This window comes from Cibotium barometz, chromosome 15, assembly GCF_041138505.1.
Source record: "Cibotium barometz isolate CiBa-2024 chromosome 15, ASM4113850v1, whole genome shotgun sequence".
Lineage (NCBI taxonomy): Eukaryota > Viridiplantae > Streptophyta > Polypodiopsida > Cyatheales > Cibotiaceae > Cibotium > Cibotium barometz.
The window spans coordinates 54,277,191-54,297,726 of NC_141060.1; the positions used below are offsets into that span (position 1 = coordinate 54,277,191).

At 38.6% G+C, this 20,536-nt stretch overlaps 1 protein-coding gene across 1 annotated transcript in view; it reads right to left on the minus strand.

Moving 5' to 3' along the window:
- The window catches only part of LOC147631426 (uncharacterized), a 192,816-nt gene extending 174,869 nt beyond the window's left edge, over positions 1–17,947 (minus strand). Inside the window, exon 1 of the mRNA XM_086809831.1 lies at positions 17,937–17,947. The gene's annotated coding sequence lies outside the window, so the exon portion shown is untranslated. The remainder of the gene's footprint in view (positions 1–17,936) is intronic.
- Between the last annotated feature and the right edge of the window lie 2,589 nt (positions 17,948–20,536).

The window sequence follows — 20,536 nt, forward strand, 5'->3', positions numbered from 1 at the left end:
GTATGATGTTTTCGGCCCTTGGAAAGGTGGATCTGGCCCTAGGTTCTGTATGGGTCTTTAGGTCCTAAATGAATTAGCCACCCCTCAGACAGGCACGGCTCTCCAAACTAGAGGGTGATTCTAGGTCTGATGGCTCTCGCTTTGCCCTGTTTCCACTCTAGGATCTAGAGAAAGTGTGGGCTCACTTTCCTGTTGATGTTCCATACCTCTCGCCCTAGGTTGTGGCTCTTCCGACTGTGTGTTACCCAGGATAAAAATGCGGAGCCTCGAAGTAAGGCTTTTCTGTGAATGTGTGGCAGAGGTAGGGTCTTGCTCTTGGATAGTTGTTCTATCCATACACTGAGCTTTGGGTTCTCTCGAGGTCAAGAGTTTCTCGTCCTATGTTGGGATGGTCTTTGCTCTCACTGATGCTGTCAAAGAAGACGAGCATCATTTAGCTCCACACGGAAATTGACCAATGGGTCTGACCTTATGAGCAAGGGAGCTTTGGGAGAGTTTACATCATCAAAGAGAGGGTTGTTTTTTGCACCAATTTACCCAAACATAGGTGCATGAATGCGTGGAACTATTGTGCAGAACCCCCAGTGAACAGTCTTTTTTTCTTGGGAATGGTATGGTTGTACACTTTGAGATGGTATGGGCATATACTTCAAAAGGGAATGGGCGTACACTTCTCAAGGAGCAGATGGCATGGGTGTACGCTTCCTAAAAGATACAGGCATGGCTTCAAGAAGGAACAAGCATGCGCTTTTGGATGGAGAAGGTACGGGCAGCATGGCAAGCAGATGGTACAGGCGTGGCAAGTTTTCCATGGGCGTACGCTTCAGAAGAGACAAATGGTATGGGCATAGCACAAGTGGAACAGCCATATGCTTGCTAGAGCAAGGGCAAAAGAGAATGACATGGGCAAGTGACATGGGCACTTGGCAAGTGAGAGAAGCATGTTGGAATGGGCATACCCTTATGGGAAGGAACATCTGTGGCACAAATGGAATGGTCATGGCACAAATGGAACGGTCATGGCACTTCGAGAATCAAAGATGTTTTCAGAGAATTTAAAGTTGTAGGTCTAACTGCCACCTACAATATTCTCTGACTGTGCATATGTACCCCTTGGTTTAATGTAATTAAATACAATTTATGCCTACTTAATGCAAATATTCTCTTTTTAATGCTAACTATTAATTGCACAAGATTTCCCTAGATTTACCCAAAAGGGTGTGGCACATTTGCCACACGGCCGTGTCCCATGAATGGAACGTCCGTTCGCTTCTCAGAGGAGCATCCAAAATGGGATTTTCACCTTGTTTCCTCCTTTGATTTTTGCAATTTCAAGTATCTTCCCAAATTTTTTGGGATTTTTTATTTGATAGGGAGCTAGAGCTAGTCTCTAGTTACCTATTGATGCCTAGAATGCTTAAAGGAAACTTAATAAGTTGAGATTAATTTGATAATTAAGCTATGGTGCAAACTTAATGAAAGATGAACAAAAAATTAAAATTTGTATGAATGTCAAGGGCAAAGATTGAACACTTACTTGTGTCTCCCGCACTTGGTGAAGACCTCAATGCTTCAATGCTCTGGATGACCTCCATAACTCCATGGACTCCATAAAACAAACAAACAACAAACTCAAACACAAGCAAAAAACTAGTGGATTTGCACTCCAACCAAGCCAAATGAGGACGGTAGTGAATGAAATAAGTGGAGGAACCTAAGCTAAGTGCTCTCCTCGACAACGGCACCAAAGATGTTAATCTTAATACACAACCTTGCACACAGGAGAGGGAGAGAAGAAGAGAAACAAACATGCAAGGGTCGATTCAGAAATGTGCACTTAGCTAACCCTAATAAGGGTTAACTCCCCTTTGTGAGGCTGCTAGGGGTTCACTCCATGACCACTTGTGTCACCCAAGCGGAGATTCAAGGCTAGGTGAAGAGCAAGAAGGAGGGAGCCATGGAAAGCTCAACCTTGACTTTATGTCACATGCATGTAAGAGGGACCTTGGTAGAGAGACAAGAGAGGGGAGAGAAGAGGAGAAGCTAGATCATCACCATCCCTACAAGCATACACAACCACAATCAAACATGCAAGCATCAACCACACAAGCATGTATCCACAAGAGAGAGAGAGGAAAAACCCAAATGAGACTAATGGGATTGTCCTTTTCATATTTTATAAAATTTCTTATATACAAGAGCTCTCATTTTACAATGGTCAGCCACCCATTTACAATTGGGGGCCCAAAACTAGCTTCCTAGCTCTATGTACATCCCTTTCCTATGACCGGCATTACAGAAGCTGTAAGCTCGGTCATCCCATATCTCTTTTATCATTAAGAACTTTGCACAGTTACAAAAAGAATGTTACAAGAAGCATAGCCACACTCAAAAAATAATATTAACCGGAGTAGTTAACACCATCATAGCTTGTCCTTGCATAGTCATGCTAAGCACATTATGCATTACATATGGGGATGGTGGCTCTTATGGCTTTTCTTGTGTAGGCATTAACAGTTATGAAGGTAGATCTAAAATTTTGTAGTAACTCTTGTCGCACATAAATCAGCCCATTACTCTCTTGTAATCTCCCTTCAATACCCAATGTCAAAGGAAAATACCCAAATTAAGAAGTTCTTAGGAGAGGGCTTCCACACTTGACAAGTTCTTGTCAAGTACAAGATGATGTCCACAGGTTTTTGGCCATTAATCTCCGGTACTAAGGTTATTGATCAAACTAATGTTGAAGATATTGAAGATGATGAGAGGGCACAAGCCATCATCATGCTTCATCTTGATGAGGCTCTTATTCACCATGTGGACCAGCTTCCGACTGCCTCCGACTGCAAAGGAGAAATGGGATGAGCTTGACAAGCTCTATGGAGCTCGTGGTAAGAATTCCAAGATATCACTTAAAATTGAATTTTTTAGCTTGGAGCTCAAAGAGGGAGACGGCATTGGATCCTTTATCTCTCACTTGAAGGGCCTTATGGCTCAACTTGCATCAATGAATGCGAGAATGGATGAAGATGATGCAGTGGATGTTGTGCTAAAAGTAGTCAAGAAGGTGTACCCCACCTTAGTCACCACCCTGAAGAACATACCTAATCCCACCCTTGAAGGAGTCATTCAATCTTATCTTGATGAAGAGAAGAGGCCAAAGGGAGGAGCTGAATCTTCAAGTGCAACAACTTCATCGAATATCAAACAAGCTTTGTCACATCAAGTGATCAAAGTAAGGTGTGTCCATTGCAAAAAGGTGGGTCATTTGGCAAATAATTGTAGGATCAAATATCCCAACAAGATGAAATGTAACAAGTGTAAACAAATGGGACATATCACTTCTAAATGTCCTAACAAAGAGTCAGAGGCTAACTTTGTATCAGCCTCTAACTCCACTGAGAAATTGTTTTAAATCTCAATGTAACAACACCTATATTCCTAACCCTGTACGCCTAATGTTATAAAGGCAACCTATGTCCAATACCACCTATTCCAATTTTTTTCATAGTTGGTATTGAGGGGGGTAAGGTTATGTAAAAGGGTAGGAGAAGGGTGTGTGTGTGAATGCACTTATGGTCCACTAGCTCACCTATTTAAAGGTGGAGCTAGAAGGTATTTTGACATGAGCAAAGGCCAAGTTGTATTCATAAGCAACTTAATAAACAAGATATGTTCTTGTATTTTGAGTCTCTCTCCTCCACTCATATTGATCTAGCATAAGCACCACAAATTTTATCAAAGCATCTATCCCACTTATGACCCTTCCTAAATGTTTTATGTTCAAACAATTTCTTTTAATCTAAATAAGATTGCTTCTTCCAAACTTGCTCTAAATTTTCTAGTTTCTTTTAGTTCTTGGGAAAAATCCTACTTCCATACCACTACACAAAGTGAAATACTTCCTAAAGTCTTCGAATCACACATAATAGAAAATTTGTGTAGTAGGTCTAGGTCCCCTCCAATAGCCTGAGCAACTCAAAAAATTAATAGTATTACACTCAATTTTATCCACGAGTCCCCAATAAGCGGCTAACTGTATATGTAAATAGCTTAATTCCATGTCTTCTACCAGCTTTACATTACTTGGGAGTTCATCTACACCTTGTAAATCAATGTCACTCATGCTAATCTACCCTTTATAGCACATGCTAGGACTCTCAATGAATGCACCAAAAATGACCACGAATACTCTCCTCTAAAATAGCTCTCTAAAAAGGTTATAGCTAGCCAAGTATTAGGCTATTTCACTACTCAAGAGTAAATTACTTATTAAGTATAGTCTAATCATCCCAAACTATTACACTTACATGTAGTCCAAAACATTGCCTTCAATTAAATTACTCCATACATACATTTAATAAAACTCTTCTATTTTCTTTTAGGATAATGTTGCACAATAAATAAGATTCATTTTATGAAGCACATATATGGAAAGCATATCATTTAATTCTTACACTTAACTCACACATTCTTATCAATAGTTTACTCTTTAAAACCACATATAAATTTCCACCAAATATGTAATTATCACCCCTTTAACACCTCTTAATTTTGATCACACTTAACAAAGAAAATACCATTGAATCAAATCCATTTATACCAAAAATTTTAGCTTTAAAAGATAAGATCAAAATAAACATTTTCTCTGTTTAAAGTGTCCCTATATTCTTTTTATATCTTCAGTTTAGTGACCCTCCACTAATTCTCTCATTAAGACCATTTTACAAAGAAAGTGCACTTTTAACTTAATATTTCATTAAACCTTTTTTCACAAACATTCCTCATAAGAAATAAACACTATTTTTTTTAACCATATTCAAATTCTCTCTCTTTATTACTAAGTTATTAATTTTCTAATATTATGCTAAAAACTAAAGAAAAATAAATATCATGCTAAATATTTTCTAATTTTCCTACACTTCCACACTATAATTCTACATTTCAATGATAAAAAAATATTCCCTCAATTTACATATTAAAAAACCTCCCATTTTGTAATTATTTTTATTTATAAAAATATCACAAAAACATTAAAATAACATAGTAAATCTTCATCAATAATTCTCAAAAAATTTAAAGGGAAGAACACACTAAATCTCATCTTTGATCCACCCATTAACACTAATCTCATGTATTTGGTATGTTTCTTGATATTATTATTATAAAATATGATATTTTGATGATTCATGTTTAATTAGAAAATTAATTCTAAAAATTACCAAAATTCATAATATACTTTTCTAATCATATTACTACTTTGATTCAAATAAAATTATCATTATAACATGCACTTCCTTTGTTAGGAATCCGCCAAATTTCATAAACTTGATTAAATTAGCCCTTGATCATGTTTAATTTGGAATACAATGTGTGCATTCAATCAATTATAACATAAAGCGTCTCTATTATTCATCGTTTCATTAATGTTCTATAATATCTCTTAATATTCACTAGTTATGCTCATTCTTGCTTATAAAGGAATGCTTCCATAATTCTTGCTTCTTTAATATCTATGTTAGTCATCATTTCATTAATGTTCTATAATATCTCCTAATATTTACTAGTTATGCTCATTCTTGCTTACTCACAAAGGAGTGTGTCAATAATTCTTGCTTCTATAATATCTCTTAATATTCACTAGTTATGCTCATTCTTGCTTGTCGGAGTCCCCAGTCAAGACATGGCACTTACGTGGTTCCGGACCACCTAGTTGGCTCCGGAGGATCAATGACTAATACAACTATGTGCAATGCAATAAGTCAACGCTAGGATGTTGAGCTACCTGTCTGCCTAAATGTGGGGAGATTGATTATGAATTCTCATGACTTCCTATTCGGTATTGGTCCTCTCCTTTGGGCCCAAGTAGACCCGAAATGGTTCTTGAACTATCCAAGAAGTAATGCACTCCTTTCCTACAATCTCACCTGGGTAGAACAAGTCTACTCTCACTCTTCTATCCCCTTATCTGACTAATCCCCCTATTTCCTTTACAACTATGCATACTACCCATTCAAAAGCTATTACAAGTTTGTTTTACAAAACAAGAAGGCTCAATTTGTTGCACAACGGTCAGTCTGGGAAGCCATCTGGGCGAGCGGCGGCCAAATGGGCTAATTGTCTGCCAACACCTAGCGATCACAGTGGATGCTACACTAGCAGTGAAGCCCATAGTTGTTCAAAAAATTTATGTTTCTAGATTACCTTTGAGTCTAGATCCTCACATCCAAACTCCTTATGGCCTATTCTAGTCACCTTCGTCTAGTACCTCCTCTGTAGATGAACTTGATGTGGAGATCTTGGGCATACTTTGGCTCGTAAGCTCTCTTCCTGCTGCTTACCTAGGCATGCCCTATGCCCCTTCTCTTATTGGCCCTTTAGAATTGCAGATCAATGGCCCCCACCTCTGGATGCCTCGACCTTACCCTTTTCATTACTTCCACAACCATGCCTGCTCTGCGAGGGCATGGTAGGGAGATAACACCATCGAAGACCATCTGCTCAGGTTCCTTTGGCCTTCTTTTCCCGCCCTGACTCCATTTCCACCCATAGGGAAATATTCCAGTAGGTTCCGACTTCAGCACTCCCCTTCCCCTTTCTGCTTTTAGTGACTCTGTTGGTGAGGGGCTTTAGCAGAGTCACTCTTTGAATGAGTTGTTACCTCCTTACCTAGATCCGTGATTCATAAGACCCCACTGCTTCCATGCACTGCTCTAGATCTGGGGGAGGGGCTTCTTCCTTGTCCTGATGCTCCTGCCTTAGAGTTGCTTCTTTGGACCTGTCTCTCTATCTTTGATAATTCCAACTGCGGTTCATGACTTTTGCAATTTCCTCCCAATTGGAAGGTCTGAGGGCACCTGCCTCTACTGAGTTGTCTGGATTAAATTTTGCATATATTTAAAGGTAGTTTCTGTCTAAATGCCCATGCTCCTTTGGCCGACTCTTTTTTGCAAGTCTTCTTTTGCCCCTTTTTGCCTAGCCTTGGAACTCCTCTATCATTTTATATTTTTCTTGCACTTCCTCGGCGTATACCCTCCTCATGGCATCCATCTGCTCTTGTCTTTTCCTGAGGTCAGCCTAGGCTATTCGCACTTCTTTTACGTGTACCCTTTTGATGGCATCCATTTGTTCTTGTCTTTTTTGGAGGTCGGTGTGAGATGTTGTCAATGCAACATTCAGCTCATTTGTTGTCGTTTTTCCTTCTCTTCCTCTTGTTACTCTTGTAGGCATAGCAGCCCCTACATCCTTTTTGAGGTCCTTTATTGTCTACCCATCTTGTTTTTTCTACTATTTAAAATCTTCAACTAGAGCCTCCAGCTCTTCAATTTGTGCTTTGAGCATAGCCTCGTTGTTTTCCTTCTCCTCTACCCATGCATGTTCTGTCATGAGAATATATTTTAAGTCCTCTTTAAGAATATTATTTTTCCCTCTTGAGTAATTTGGGGACGCCTAGGTTACTCTTGCGTCATGCCAGCTAGGTTAATATCGTGGGTGACACCACTATAAATATTAATACGTGCAGTATATGATGTATGCTTGGGGCCGTCTATGATTATTTCAGTTAGGTTTGTATGACAGGGTGATTCCTGGGGTACTTACGCCTGGTAATCATGAGTTGGTGATGGTTTGTGCCTGTTTAATATTTATGGGATTAATTTAATTATTAATTGGGCTTATATTTTCAGGTGATGAAGATTACGAGGATTGATGAGAATAATGTTGAGGAGAATGTTTCTTATGCGCATCATATTTATTTTTACAAGCGTAGCTTATAACCTTAGTAGTTAATTTTTCCATTTTGATACATTGGGAAAAATACCTTTATAATGTTGAATTTATTAAAGCCTAAAGGCTTTACCCTAGCCCCAAATTTTGGGACACTCTATTTTTGTTGTGGAAGAGTGTCGTGCTCTCTAAAAGCACACTTTGTATATTTTTGGGGGCTATGGCCTATTTTTGGATGAAAGCTAATAAAAATAATGGTGTGGGGAAGGCCATGCACAAGGGGGGGGAAGATTGCACCCAGCATGTTGTCTTGGAGCTAAGTATTATGTTTGCTATGTTTTTGTTTAATTTATTTGATTTTGTTGAAACCTGCAAAGCATTTGTTTTCATGGTTGAATTTATGTGTTTTCATGGTTGAATTTATGTGTTGAATTTCTCAAGTGTTCCACAAGCTATCCTAGAGAACGATTCTATTTTCACTGGTATCAGAGCTTGGGCTGGGAGATTTGTGGAAAGGTGGGAAAGGTCTTCATCAACACAACTCTCAAGAAAGTTGCAGGCTTTTAATCAATGGGCAAAAGAAGGGTTTGTGGTCTTTAACCAAAAATTCAAATTCTCAAACTAGCTCTATTTTTCAAACCCACTTACCTCTTCCCAAAACCATTCTTCTTCATCAAAAAGTGGTTTTGCTCAAAGCTTCATGAATTTCAGATCTGACCGTATAGATGGATTCCCCATAGCCAAAAACCTCACTTGCCCTCCTGCTCAGAATTAGAAGAAGTTCAAGCTGCAAAAATTCTATAATTGACGGTCTGCATGCTGTGTGAGCTTTAGCCATGAAAAATATATATAATCAAGCATATTCGATGCGCCAAAACACAGCTTGATGGGCAAAAATCAACGTCGTGTGCTTTCCAAGCCATAAGCTCACAAAATGTTAATTAAGCTAAATTAAAAGCTTAATTAAACCCTACTTTTCCCAAGCCCAATGCATGTCACATCAACTTTTGGAGCTTTCACACTACCTATTTTCCTATTTCAAGGAAAATTTCAAAGAATTGCAATTTTCAGATTTTTGGATGCAGAAAATTGATTTTTCAGGGTTCAAAGAGGCTTAAAAAGGCTAAATAAATGCCAAAAATTTTCTAAAATAATTTTTGAAATTTTTTGAAAATTCTCAAAAATTATTACAAAGGTTTGGCCAAGTTTTTAGAATTGTTTGAGCAGTGTTCAAGGTGCAGAAAATTATTTCTTCAGTATTTCGACTATTCCAAGTCTCCTAAATCACTCGGAATTGCTCGGGTCTTGTGCAAAACGAAGGGAATTCGACCCAACCATTGAACCAAATTCTTTGTTCAGTTTCAACACAAATTAAATTGCAGGAGAATTGAGATAAGTACAACCATTTGCTTTATTTACATATATCAAATAATATCAATTTTACTTATTTACATTGTTTGCATGAGCACTATGGCAAATTTTCCTATTTCACCTACAATTCAAGAGCAACTCCAATCTCTACAACAACAAATTGTAGAAGAGAGAGAGAGATGCGAATTGAATTGGAGTGACAGCTCACGAGTCAAAGGCGTAAGTGTGACTCTTTGCCATCTTATGAGATGAAGATGACACCATCCAAAGAGCTGTCAATGCTACACTTCAAGCACAAAAATCACAGAAAGATTCTAAAATCAGTCGTAAAGCTTTTTCATTTCAGAATTATGATGGCAAGAAAGATGCTCGAGTCCTTTTGGCATGGCTTAGTCAATTGGATGACTACTTTTCAGGGCAGAAATTTTTTGAGAAGGACAAGATCAAATGTGCAGCTAATTACATGGTGGATAGCACAGCTTTATGGTGGAGCGTCATCAAGCAAGGACGTGACAAACCGGATTCATGGAAAAGGTTTCAAAGGCTAGTGAAAAAGCATTTCTTACCTTCACAATTTAAATCTAAATTTAGGCATCAATGGGATACATTGCATCAACTTGAAAAAGAAAGCATGTCTCAGTATGTGGAGAAGTTTTGGAATACATTACTACAGGTACAAGTTGTGCAGAAAGTCAATGAGAAGGACCAAAAGAGGAAATTCATTTCGGGCCTTAAGTCTACAATTAGGGCCGATGTGAATATGTTTAAACCTCATTCACTTTCTACAGCTATATCTTTGGCAACAAATTCTGAAAGCAAAAATGGTTTTCCTAGAGAGGCCAAGTCATTTGAGAGTAACCACTCTAAACCTTTTTCTAAACCTTTTCATGCTTCAAGAAATTTTCATAAGCCAGGGTTTGACAAAGGCAAGGAGATGGTCAAAGGCGAATCAAATTCAAAGAAAGTCAACGGTGGCAAGCCCAAAGGTCCTCCAATTAAATGTTTTCGATGTCATAAAGAAGGACATATAGCACCAAATTGCCCAGAATGTGCAAAGAATCCGACACCTGTTGCACGAGTCAGTATGCTTGAAGGGGATGACAATGAAGATGAACCGCTCAAGCAAGAGGGTAACTCTGACCCTGACTATTCAGAAGCAGAAGGTAAACCTCAAGCTCATTCGCTACTCAAAATAAAAGGAAAAATTAATGAGCATGAAGTTATTGTTTTGCATGACGATGGTAGCACTCATGACGATGGTAGCACTCATGACTTTATTTCTGAAAAGGCAATTAGAGCTTTAAACATTCAACCTTCACCTACACATTATAGAGTTAAAGCTGCATTTACTGGAACCAAGTATAATTGCATGCAAGAGGTGAAAGGTTTAACTTTAAGCATCAATTCCTTAACAGAAAAAAGAGATTTCTTAGTTGCACCTTTACAAGGTGTAGATGTAATATTGGGTATGCCTTGGAGACATATGTACAACCCTATTATAGACTATGATACACATAGCATTTGTGTAAGGAAGGACAATGAAAATATTTTCCTCCAATGTCTAGTCAAAGGAGAGATGAGCCCTTTATTGAGTCATACTCAAGCAAAGCGAGCTCTTAGGAAAAGGGAGAAGACTTATATGGTTTGGGTTACTCAAGCAAAGCGAGCTCTTAGGAAAAGGGAGAAGACTTATATGGTTTGGGTTAACCAGCTTAGTGCTGAGTTTGACATATCCAAAAGTCCAAAACTTGATCCTTATATCTCTAAATTTAGGGATTATTTTATGGAAGATTTACCTCCAGGATTACCTAAGTCTAGGCCTGAAGACCATATAGTATTGACTTATTGCCAGGCAACTCCCCACCTTATAAAGCTCCTTATAGAGTCAACAATTTAGAGCAAAAAGAAATCCAAAAACAAATCAAGGATTTGTTAGAAAGAGGCCTTATTAGACCTAGTAGTTCATTCTTTGGAGCTCCAGTACTTCTTATTAAGAAGAAAAATGGAACTTTCCGAATGTGTGTTGACTACCGAGCATTGAATAAAATCACTGTCAAGAACAGATACCCTATCCCTAGGGTAGATGACTTACTTGATGAGCTTAGAGGTTTAAAGGTCTTTAGCAAGATTGACTTAAAGTCTGGTTATCATCAAGTATGCATGACTGAGTCAAGACTGCATTTAGAACCCAAACTGGCCATTATGAGTTTTGGTTATGCTATTTGGTTTGACCAATGCTCCAGCTACATTCAGTCGTATGATGAATCACATTTTCCTAAAGTTTCAAAGCTTTGTTGTGGTGTTCTTTGATGATATTCTTGTTTTCAGCGAGAATCGTCAAAAGCATGAGCAACACTTGGAGCAAGTGTTTAACCTTTTGAGAGAAAATGAATTGTATGTCAATCCTGAAAGAGTTCTTTCTTTCAAAAAGAGATTGAATACTTAGGCCATATAGTGTCAGCAGCAGCTGAAGGAATCCGTGTGGATCCTAAGAAGATTGAGTGTATAGCCTCTTGGCCTACACCTCGAGACATTCATGACCTTAGATCTTTTCTAGGTCTATGTAGTTACTATAGGAAGTTTGTCAAGAATTTCTCTTATATTGCACATCCTTTGACGGAACTTCTCAAGAAAACTACATTTTCCATTGGACCGAAAGTCAAGATAAATCTTTTATATTACTTAAGGATGCATTAACTCATGCACCAGTTCTTACACTACCTGACTTTCAAAGACCATTCTTTGTGGTAGTAACTGATGCTAGTGGCAAAGGTTTTAGTGCTGTGCTTATGCAAGATAACTATCCTATTGCCTATGAAAGTCGAAAGCTAAAACTTGCTGAAACAAATTATAGTACATATGACAAGAAATTAACAGCAGTTGTGCATGCCTTGAAGATTTGGAAGCATTACCTAATGGGTTCAGAATTTCTTATCGACTGATCAACAAAGCATTAGACATTTGCTTTCGCAACCCCTTATTTCAGATAGGCACATCAAATGGGCATCTTTCATACAAAGTTTCCAACCCATGATTCAATACCAACCTGGAAAGGAAAATGTTGTTGCCGATGCTTTAAGTAGAAGACCACATATCAATAACATTTCCACTATCGAAAGTGAACCATTCGTACTTATGAAAGAAACTTATGAAGTAGATCCAGATTTTTTTGAGATATGGATCAAATTGTGTGAAAACAATTGGACACCTCAAGGAAATTATTCTCGTAATGATGGCTATCTTTTCTTTGAGAAAAGATTATGTGTTACTCAACCCTATAGACAACTTGTCTTGGAAGAGATGCACCAACCACCATTCATGGGACATAGAGGAGTTTCCGCAACACTTCAAGTAGTTTCTCGAGAATTCTTTTGGCCTCATTTGAAAAATGATGTAGCAAAATTTGTAGCTAATTGTAACATTTGTCAAGCAATTAAAAGCTACAAAGGCAAAGCTTTGGGATTGCTTATGCCTTTACCCATTCCAGACCGACCATGGAGACAAGTGTCTATGGACTTCATTACAGGCTTTCCTACTGCTTCCAGTCATCATGACATGATTTGGACAATAGTGGACAGGTTTAGTAAGCAAGCCTATTTCATTCCATGTAAAAAGACACTGACTTCTCAGCAAGCTGCGACCATATTTGTCAAGCAAATCTTTGTTCATCATGGTCTACCCAAAGTGATAGTTTCTAGGGTGAAATCTGAGTTTAGAGCATAGGGTAGCAAGGAATTTTTACACACTAATTTACAAATTAGGCCTTTAATGGAGAGGTATTCAGCCATTATCGTGATGCATGCCTTTCCTAGGTACGGCCATAACTGCTCGCGCGACATCTCCATGATTTTTCTAAATCCCTTTCAAAATTTGACCCATGAGTCTCGCTGCACCATTTATGAGGTCATTAATTATTGGGTTGAGAATAGATGATGGTGACATGACACATTTCCCTTCCCATACATGCACCCTTTTTCGGGGTGGCAACCTCAATTTTCTTGCAAATTCCACATTGCTGCCAATTGGCTCCTTGATCTCTGTGCACACTGCAATCATATTTACATATGTAATGCCTAATTTTGGATTTTGTTCTTTTCTATTTTTATTTTCTCCAGAATCTTGTCTGGCTCCCGATTCTTGATCTTGACTGAACTTGGCTTCTTCTTGTTGGACATTCTCCGCCGGATCTAGATTTGGACACACTTTTCCTTCTAGACACACTTTTCTTTCTTGTTCTGGCATTATTCCATAATAAGGCTTTAGCCTATACCCATTCACTAGTTTCCCTTAGGCTCTCTCCATCTAGACTTGCCAGCTCAAATGTTCCTCTCTCCATCTAGACTTGCCAGCTCAAATGTTCCTCTCTCCATCCAGACTTGCCAGCTCAAATGTTCCTCTCTCCATTTTTCTAACAATTCTGAATGGATAGGTCTATCTCATTTTCAATTTTCTTGGGTGGGGTCCCATTCTTGATGAGAAAATCAAGACTACATCTCCTTCTTTGAAGATCTTGAATTTATGTTCTTGTCCACTTGCAGCTTTCTCCTTTTTTGTATAATTTTAGTTGTCCATGCACGGTGCAGTCTCCTTTCATCCAACTTAAGGAGTTGCTTATGCACCTCTGATTCTTTTGGAGAGAGCCTTTCTGCTATTGCTACCCTAAGGCTCTGTGAGAGGAACTCCATGGGCACTATTGCCTTCAGTCCATACACCATGCTAAAAGGCATAAGTCCTGTTACAATCTTATAAGCTGTTCGAAATGTCCATAATGCTAAGTGCAGCTTTGCATCCCAGTCGGTCATGTTCTCATTCACAGTCTTGAACAGGATTCCCTTTAGGATTTTAATGGTGGATTTTGCTTGTTGATTTGTATGTGGTGGGTAGTAGACTGTTGACTTCTTATGTATTATTATATGTTGCTATGTCAACTTCCTCAGGATCACTTCATTAAGGAAGTGGGTCCCTTGGACTTGCTGACTATCTCTATTGGGCATCCAAATCTTGTCATGATAGTTTCATAAAAGAAACTTTGCTTCTGACGATGCCTTACAGTCTCTCAGGGCCTTGGCCTCTACCCATTTTGTGCAATAATCCGTAGCCTCCACCAGAATGTTTTTTTTTCCTATTTGCTGAGCTGCTAGTTTGAATGGGTCGACAAAGTCCAGACCCCACTTCTGGAACGTCTCTAGGGGCAATATTGGGTTGTGAGGCATTGTGTCTGCATCATTTGGTTACCCTAGCCTTTGGCCCATGTCGCACTCTTTTTGTAAGATTCCTCCTCAGCCTGAATAATGAATAAGCTTTTACCTCAATCCCCTGTAATCGTTCCCTATTTCTGAATGCAAGAAAATATTATTTTTCCTTGTTTTTGCCTAGAGAGAAGAAAAATTCTAGAGAGAGGTAATTCAATATTGAGATATTTTTGGATATAAAAATTCTCCTAATTTCTAAAATATAATTCCTTGAAACAAAAATTCAAAATAAATTCTCTAATGTGCATTAGGAATCAATTAAAGGCCTTAGCCTAAGGGTCTAGATTTGGAGAAACTTTTGGGTTATGATCCAATTAAGGTTCACATGGGCCAATAGGATTAATCCAAGTGTTGGGATGAGATAAATCTAAAGAATAAAAGAAAATACCAAAAAATGAGTAAATTCTCACATCATAAGATGAAGAGTTGACTAAGTACAAGGTTTATTAGTTAAAAATTAAGAGATATTAGTAAAAAAATGAGATATTTAGCCCGTGCTTTCTGGTAGGGGGAAGTTTTTTCGGGTTTGGTTTTTTAAGAACCAAGGGGTTAGTCTCTTGTTCGGATATCCGTGGGTCCCAAGTGAGGGATCCTGCCCGCGCAAGAAGTGCTACTTCTGCTGCTAGCACCCCCGAATCCATTGCGCGGAGGGGGTAGGGATCTTTCAGGTTAATTCTTTTAGAATGTTTATGAGTAGTTAAAAAACTACTATAACTCATTCTAATTGAGAAATAGATTATCCTAACAAATTGGAAAAAGAGGAATGTTGAAATTAGCTTAATCTAGTAAGATAATCATAATTATGTTTATAATTATGGTTAAAATTATGATTTAAATTCATAGTTTAAATTTAATTTTAAAAGTAGAACTTCTATCATATTTTCATTACAAGCTTTTATTCGTTTAGGAAATTTGAAAATTATCAGTAATAGCCAGCGAAGCTATTGTAAATTTTTTTTAAAAAATACATATCTTATTTTTATGCATAATACTAAAAGAGGAACTCCTACCATATTGTAGGTTTAGAAATTGAAAGCAAAAAGAATGATTTTGACCATATTCATGAAAGAATACTTTTTTTGTATTTATGCATAATTATTTAATTAAGAAAAAAGAGGAATTTTTGATAAATTTATTTTATGCATAAGAATTTTTAAATGACAAAACACGAATCCCCATGACATTTGAAATTCAATCAATTAAATGCAAAAAGAGAAATTTTTGGTATATTAAAAAAATGGATAATTATATTTAATTAAAAAGAGAAATTTTCATGGTATTTTAAGTAGAAAAAGGTTTAAATTAATTTTGATGACAAAAGAGAAATTTTCACCATAATTCCACCTAGAAAATTAGGGAATATTAATGTTGATAATTAAATTGGTGGAAAAAATATTCTTAGATATTTTTATGTGGATAAATCACCAATTTGATATATACCCAAAATTGGATTAGTGAAAGAAGAGTATTTTTGTAAAATCTTGATATGCTCATATAGAACTATTTCTTAATCTATTGTGGTTAGGAAGGAATGAAATTCATGAAGTTAGAATTTTCCTTACGGTTAGAAGTTCAGTAGATTTTTATCTGAAGAAAATCCTTAGGAATCAAAGCTAGAAGTAAACCGAATAATTTTGGTTGGACCACGATAGACCACAACTGTGAGAATGGCGGGCCAGTAAACTACTTGCCCATCTCTCGAATCTCAATCAAGCAAAAACCTCCAAATCTTGACACAAAGAATAGACTCGTTAAATTAGCATAGTTTTCCCTTAATAACCGAAATCACCAAGAATCAAGTTGGAAATTCACTCAAATGATGGGTAGATTACCCTGATGTGAGATCAATTACTCTCATTAAGAAAATCTGGATTATGGGAAAAAGGTCTAGTGGAATCAAACTCAAATCGGGAATTCTACTTGCATAGAACCTCTGTTTTGTTTTAAAGGACTGTTTTACGCGCCAGAATGCTAGAGAAAACATTTGGTATGTGATTAACTAAGGAGAGACTCGTTGCAATAGTTGGCTGGGAGTTATCGAGGGACGTCGCTCTCGGGCAAAGCCTGCCGAGGTCTTGACCAGCCTCGGTATTATGGTTAAAATGGTGCACTTCCGGTATGGGTGAGGATCGACGAAGCGATCCCTAAGTGAAGTGCTAGGACACCTAAGTAGGATCCTAGAGGGTTCTGACCAGGTGATGCATGGGCTCGTGGGTTGCTAGGACACCCATGCGTACGTCGAGGAAGATATGGATGAAGTGGAAGGAAATACTTTTGTGAACTGAATTTTGATATTGGATCTCGTTGGTTGACCAGCTGGTCTTCAACGGAGAGTCCAAATGATAAATCTTTGTAAAACAATGGACTCAATGTTTTGGAGGATTATGATCAGTAATACTATGATTTCATTGAAAGATTTTTTTAAAGACAACCGAATCTATTATAATGGCAATTTCATATTGGGTGTGTAAGTGGTATGCCTACCTTAAATTTTGCTTGAAGTGCCGGCTAGGGAGCTTGGGAACTCTTTTCCTCGGTACCCGGGCGAAACATAACCAAATTTCTATAAAGGAATCCCACCAATACAGTGGTTGTTGGCTAACCCATGGGGTTAGGCTGGATCGGGGGATTCCTGCGATACAAATAGTTACGATTAAGTTACATTAATTAGATTAAGTCCTAAGAAGACCTTGTTCTATGGGAGGAAATCAACGGCTGTGCCTCACAAAAGGGAAAAAAAGCGGTGATTCTGTGGACCAAGTGCAAGTCTCTTCCTTAATCTGACCATGTGACTTTTGGGTTCAGTCGGATCAATTTGGTTAGCTAAGATTTTGACTCGATAGATTAATTATGCCATTAGATAATTTTTCTTGGCGAAATCGCTCGTGCCTTCCAGGCGAGAGAAGTTTTTCCACGTTTGATTTTGGAGGAACCGCCGAGCTAGTCTCTTGTCCGGACATCCATGGGCAAGGCTCTGAGTGTGGATCCCTGCCTCACGTGAGAGGCTAACGTTGCTTCCGCCGCCGCCAGCGCCCTCGGAGGGGTCTCACACTTTTGCAAAATTGTGTGTGTCTTTTAATGTAGTCGGCCACTACAATCTTGCTTGGAACACTTTCCACCCCGTGACTTCTTCGAAAAAGTTCCCTCCGCTTATTCCTTGGTGCGCTTCTGCCAGCACACGTCTATTGTTCATGTTTAGGGACACATCTTCTTAGTATTTGATCAATGCCCTTCTTGTAGAGCTGTCCTACTACACCATGAATGACTTTCTTCGGAGAGTCAACCTTTTTCTCAGATCTCTAGACATGTACTCCAGAAAGGAAAAGTCTAACAAGAACTACAGCATCTCATCATACCAGCTAGTTTTTTCTCCATCTACTATGAGGAAGAGTTGTGCATCTAGGAAGTCATCTTCCACCCCCTCTAGATCTTCTCCTGACTCCAGTCTTGACAGGAAATCTGCTACTGCATGCTTATTTCCGAGGGTGTGCCTTATAGTGAACTTAAACTCTTGTAACAAAAGCATCCACCTAGCTCATTTTCTTTCTAGGTCTAGTTTGTTTACCACGTACAAGAGTGCTTTGTGATCTGCATGAAATTCAAACACCTTTCCCACCAATAGATAGTGCATGAACTTCTTGATCGAGTAGATCATCTCTAATGACTCCTTTTCTGTGGTGGAGTAGTTCTTTTCTAGCTTGGACAACCTCCTGCTTGCATATAGTAAACTGGTCTGAACCAACCTTATTGCACTTCCTACATCAGAGCACTACCAATGGCGACATCAAAGGCATCAAAAAATACATAAAATACCAAATCATAGTTTGGTTGTTAGAGAATGGGTATTGATGGCAGCACCCGCTTGATATTTCGAAATGCCTCCTGACAGGATTCTGACCATACATATTCTACATCTTTCATCATCAAACTATATAGGGGTACTGCCACATTCACCAAGAACCTTATGAATCTGCTATGCCACTTGATTAGTCCCCAGGAATCTAGAAAGTTCTTTGGCATTCTTGGGTGGCTACAGCTTTACAATAATTATGACCTTGGTTGGATCTACTGCTAGCCCTTTTGCAAATACTATTTGCCCAAGAGGGATCCACTTGTTACATCAAAGGTGCACCTAGCTGAATTGAGGCTCAGCTTGACTTTCTTGCACTTCTCCAAACACAACATGAGGTGTGTTATGTGGTCTTCTTTCTTTTCGAACACACTGAAATCATCCACGAAGACCCTCATAAAGGTGGTTAAATATTCATAGAATATTTCCTGAACCATCCTTTGGAATGTGGCTGGAGCATTCTCAAAAGTCATTACGTTGGAGGTAAAAGCCTCCCATTCTATCTCATGAAGGTTGTTTTGTCCTTATCATCCAGGGCCATCCGCACCTAGTTGTACCCAATGAACCTATCAAGGAAGGAATATGTATCATACCTAGCTATCGTCCAGCAAGGAATCTATGAATGGTATAGCAGGAACGGATTTGATATGGTGGAAGCATTCACTTGTGGTAGTCAATTCAAACCCTCAACTTCCCATTCTTCTTTAGGACGATGACTATTGGTGAAATCCATTCCGCCCTGTCCACTGGGGATAGATAAACCCAACTCTCAGTAGCTATATGGTGTAGTTGGGGTTCATTATGTATTTGCTCTATCTAATAGGAACTGCATCCTCTTTTAAGTTGATCTTATGTTAGTAGAAGCTAGGATCAATCCCCTTCATGTCGAAGTAGTTCCAGGCAAACACATCTTTGTAGGATTTTAGCAGTTCCAGGAGTCTTCATTTGAAATCCTAATTCAGGTTGGCACTGACTCTAACTGTTTTGGGCTCTTAGTCATCCCGAGGTTCACTTTTTTGAGCTCATCCTCCTAGACTCTAATGTTTTTCTTCCTAAGTTGAGCTTCTTCCTGCTGCCTGAGAGTCATCGTAGATTTTTCTTGTGTTCAGCTTGCAATTCTTGCACATTGTCCTGAGTGTTTTCATCATCTTCCTTTGCTTTTTCCTCATTTAGTAGAACTTTAGGGTGAGCCACTAAGACTTCTGGGTCGTATCTTTGTATAATCCTTTCTATATCCACCTCAAATAATGACAATAGATCTGGATTTTCCTTCATGATCTACCCTTCTACGTCATCTTCCACCCCTTCTAGATAATTTAGACCTTTTGCATGTAGTGGTCGGCTAGCTAGATTCAGCTTGTCTTTTCTTACAACCAAGATGCAAACCTTTTTCCCCCTCCAAATTGTGATCTTGTCTATATCCGAGTTGTTCTTGTTCCTTCCCCACTTCTGAGTCACAGTCTTCCCAACAGCACAGGATATGCACCCGCCATCTCAGTCTGTTTGAGGCCTATGAACATGGAATTAAACATGCATCCTACCACATATTGATTTTCCCCTGATTATTCCAACTGGTCGAACTCTTCTTTGGTCAACCATTTGGATTTGGAATGAAGTTGGCTGTATGTTCGTGATACCTAGATTTTTGGCTAGGCTATCTGATATTATATTCACTCCTGATCCTCTATCCAAAATGACCCTCGCCATTGTCTACCCTCTGATCTTGATGTTCACTTCCGAAATGGGCATGTCACAGTCCTAGACTGTTTCCACATTCCTGCATTCTGCTACCAAATTTTTTGGTTCCTACAAGAGCATCTGCACTAGTTTCTCATTTGGTACTATGGGCTGAAGCAGCTTCTACCTGTAATCAGGAACCATATTCAACATTTGGTCTAGTGTGATGTTCAGTTTCATCTTGCTGAGATCCTCCCATATAGGTCGTATTCATTTACAGAGTTGCTTCTTTTCTCCTTGTTGGTGGGCATACCTTGGCCCTCTATGCATACTTCCTCCTTTGCTTCCCTTTCCTTTTCCTAACTTTCCCTTGTCAAATTTCCTATCCGAATTTCTTCTAGATTTCCTTCCATTTCCTTTCTCAAGATGACACTTCCGCTACTCTGGGTTGTGAGATTGGATCCAATTGGCACTTCAGCATCCTTTCTTTGGTTGCTCTACCATTGCATACTGGCTTCTTTCCTATTACAATTTCTTCTCTTTTCTTGACCAGGTTTTTCCTGTTCGGATTCTCCTTAGAATTCTCTCCCAGGAGGGCTTTTTTACATCGTTCGCACCGTCCCTTGTGCACTCTGCACCAACTTGGTGATTTGCTCAGGGA